Below are 4,445 nucleotides of genomic sequence, written 5' to 3' on the forward strand. Positions count from 1 at the left end.
ATTATAGAGTAATATAAAGGAAAATATAGAGATAATTTTGAATTATTGATTTCAAATATATAGGTTGTCCATTTCATATTAGAAATAATAGTTAGATGAAATAGATAATTATAATGGGAGATAAGGAGAGATATACAGGAAAAGATAGGGAGGTAGATGGGGAAAGTGTGAGTTACAGAGAGACATATGGATAGAAAGATTGATAGTGATAAAAATAGATAGGGGAACAAAGGGAGAGACAGTTTATATAACAATGGATTTATACATATGAATGAATGGTAATGACGGGTAAGATAAAATAGAGATAGGGAAGGAAAAAGGAGTGTTCATGTATCATCAAATGTATAAAAGACTATTGACTTGGCCCTTGCACCTTTCAAACACTAACTTAATATCATCAATATCTATATGAAAAACTGAATCCAATAACAGTACAAAATGTATTGCTATTATTTTTATTTAATGAATACAGTTCTAGCATAGATTGCAATGAAAATGCATTACATTAACACCCTTCACTATCCAAATGAAAATATGGTTATGTTCTATTTTTATCAAAATAGCCTCTAAGACAACATTGTTTCGATTTGTTGGTGAACAAGAAAGAACTGTTTTTTTAACAGCGTGGATGACATTACCTACGTGGAAATAAAAAGCATGATCCCTTTCTGCTGGACAGCGAACGAAATGAAACAAAAAAATCGCTCCATAGAGCAAGTCATTCATTCACTATTCCTTTGTCGCGTCATGGCTGTGACAAATACATTAAAATTATTCCAAGACGAACCCCTCTCCTTGATTGCATCCCTTGTAACTCCTTTCAATTTTCTCGCTTCCTCTTTTATCTCCAGACATTGTTCCGATTCCATCAAAATCTCTACACGTTTCAGAAATTCCCCTTTCTCTATGATTCCTTGGCTATTCGCATTCAATGACAGACCCAACTTCCACACATCCACAACACACGTTCGGCTGAGAAACTGGTCTGCAAAATAAGGCCAACAGAGCATTGGCACGCCCATGGTGATGCTTTCTTGCACAGAGTTCCATCCACAGTGAGTCACAAAACAAGCAATCGAAGGATGAGATAACACCTCTATCTATGGAGCCCACGAAACTATAAAACCCCTTTCTCCCACTCGCTCCATGAAATCTGCAGGTGAATGGCTTCACTTCCTTTTATAAGATTGGACCGCACAACCCACAGAAATGGTCTCGCGGTGGCCTCCAATCCCTGAGCAAGTTCTTCCACTTGCTTTTCGCTAAGAAATGTAGTACTTCCAAAAGATATGTAGATCACAGAGTGTGTAGACTGTTTATCTAACCACTGTAAGCATTCTGTCTCATTTTTCCATAAGCTTGGGAGGATCTTCGAGCTCGTTCTGCTAAGGAGTAACTCGGAAGGAATTAGAGGTCCTATTGGATACACACCCACTCCTTTGGACAACTCTTCGACTACAGGGGATCTATGTTATCAGAAATGAGAAACGAGAAACGCAACACAACGGCAACGTAACAGAAACGCAATATATAAAAAGTTGCGAAGAAGAAACGTGTGTGTATGTGTGTGTCTATATATATATATTTCAAACTTTATCTAAATATAAATTGATTATAAATTATTAGTATGTATATAAAATTTATATTAATTAGATAAAGTTAATTCAAAATAATTTAACGACGTGTGTGTATGTGTGTGTCTATATATATATATATATATATATATATATATATATATATGTTTCAAACTTTATCTAAATATAAATTGATTATAAATTATTAGTATGTATATAAAATTTATATTAATATTTATATTAATTCAAAATAATTTAACGAAAAACGCGATATATAAAAAGTTGCGAAGAAGAAACGTGTGTGTATGTGTGTGTGTGTCTATATATATATATATATGTGTGTGTGTTTCAAACTTTATCTAAATATAAATTGATTATAAATTATTAGTATCTATATAAAATGTATATTAATATTTATATTAATTCAAAATAATTTAATCTTAATCTTATAGCTAACTACTTTTAATAAAATCTATAAATTAAATTAATAAGATAGTTAACTCATACTCAAATATAATAAATTAATGTGATTATCTTACACTTCAAACATTCCAAAAAAAATAAAAATTAATCAAATAGTTAACTAATCCTAAACTATAACAATTTAAACTAAATGCGAAATAATTTATAAATGAAACTAAAGTTAACTGATCCTGAACTATAACAATTTAAATCTAAATGCAAAATATTCGTTACTTACTCAGTCATGCATTTATTTTTCTACAGTAGTCATGCATTTATTTGTTTGAATTTGATTGAAATTATTAATAAACTAAAATTATGGCTTGGAAACGACCGTTTTGTGACGGGAAACCAATTTCGGCCGTCGACATGGGAAACGGAGGTCTCTCGTCACATTTTTGGTAACTATGCAGATTTGATCTCTGAGAAAGAATTGAAGAGGACCAGAAATGTGATGGGAGACCTCCGTTTCCCATTTCGACGGCCGAAACTAGTTTCCTGTCACGAAACGGTCATTTCCAAGCCATAATTTCAGTTTATTAATAATTTTAGTCAAATTCAAACAAATAAATGCATGACTACTGTAGAAAAATAAATGCATGACTAAGTAACGAATATTTTGCATTTAGATTTAAATTGTTATAGTTTAGGATCAGTTAACTTTAGTTTCATTTATAAATTATTTCGCATTTAGTTTAAATTGTTATAGTTTAAGATTAGTTAACTATTTGATTCATTTTTTTTTTTTTTTGGAATGTTTGAAGTGTAAGATAATCACATTAATTTATTATATTTGAGTATGAGTTAACTATTTTATTAATTTAATTTATAGATTTTATTAAAAGTAGTTAGCTATAAGATTAAGATTAAATTATTTTGAATTAATATAAATATTAATATACATTTTATATAGATACTAATAATTTATAATCAATTTATATTTAGATAAAGTTTGAAACCTCTATATATATATATATATATATATATATATATATAGACACACACACACATACACACACTTTCTTCTTCGCAACTTTTTATATATCGCGTTTCTCGTTAAATTGTTTTGAATTAATATAAATTTTATATACATACTAATAATTTATAATCAATTTATATTTAGATAAAGTTTGAAACATACATACATACATACATACATATATATATATATATATATATAGACACACACATATTTCTTCTTTGCAACTTTTTATATATCGCTTCTCGTCGTTGTGTTGCGTTTCTCGTTTCTCGTTTCATAGGCAAGACCAGAGTGGCACTAGAGTAGTAAATGACGAAGAATGAAACAAGAGCAGTGTGGAAAGCAGGGAGTGGAATGTCATGGAGCGTAGCTACTGAGTGTAAGCCAAAGCACATCCATGCGTCTGCAATTATACAGGTCACCTTCTTTTCTTCTTCCCAGGTGTTTATTTCCTGAATGAGTTTATAAATGACAAAAGGCCCCATGCCCTTTTCCACTGCTTCCATACCATTTTCAATACCTTCGAGAGTATCCATAGCTAGGAATTCAAACGGAATGGATATCATTCGGATGTAATCATGCATATAATTCATAGTGTTGGCTTTCAGTATGCGGTTGTGATTGCTGTGGGAGTTGAGGAAAGTGACAAGGAATCCATTTGAGGCGAGCTTCCAAGCGAGTTGCATCATGGGATTAATGTGGCCGTGTAATGGAAAAGGAATGAGAAGAGCGTGAGAAACCATGGCTAAGCTTAGCTCTACACTTTTTTTCAGAGTAAGAAAGATGTAATGTTCTTCTTAACAAAAATAGCATGTTTGTAGCATCATTCAGAGGGGACCCGTGCCTCAAAAGTTGTCTCTCAGTCAATGTCGTATAGCTATTGTACATATCCTTCAAATGAGACTTGCGTGGTTTATTTTGTGATCTTCATATATACCATATATGTCAAAGCATACTATAGATCTATAAATTGAGCTGGCATTGATGTTAGGAGGGAAAGAACCTTTGCGAAACATATGATATAGGCCGGTAGTTCAATAGCACTTCTAAGTTACAGTTCCAGATGACAAGAACATTTGGATTTTGTCATCTACTGAATTGAATGATCTCCCCTAGATTTTGCATTCTTTCTACTAAATTGAATGATCAATCCTAAATTAATAATATTGATATTTGCATTGGCTTTCAAGTTCTATCCTACAGCAAGGGGATGTCAATGCAAATTGAGGGTTTGGTGATTGAGCTCAGTGAAGACATGGGTGCTAGTGCAAATTGCATTGAACCAAATGATATTCAAGATTATATCAGAGATAGTGAGGCGACATGGGTCTATTTGCAGGAAGGTGGTTTTCTATTGTTCATGGAATGCATTGAAGGGTATGATGATCATGTGTCCCTACAATTTGTCAACACTTGGAATAATAGTA

At 31.9% G+C, this 4,445-nt stretch overlaps 1 pseudogene; it reads right to left on the reverse strand.

Moving 5' to 3' along the window:
- Positions 1–722: 722 nt before the first annotated feature.
- On the reverse strand, positions 723–3,761 carry LOC149534228 (linamarin synthase 1-like; annotated as a pseudogene).
- Positions 3,762–4,445: the final 684 nt, after the last annotated feature.

Source organism: Cupressus sempervirens, chromosome 10 (assembly GCF_028749045.1).
Source record: "Cupressus sempervirens isolate cs-2001-9-10 chromosome 10, ASM2874904v1, whole genome shotgun sequence".
In the NCBI taxonomy this organism is placed as follows: domain Eukaryota; kingdom Viridiplantae; phylum Streptophyta; class Pinopsida; order Cupressales; family Cupressaceae; genus Cupressus; species Cupressus sempervirens.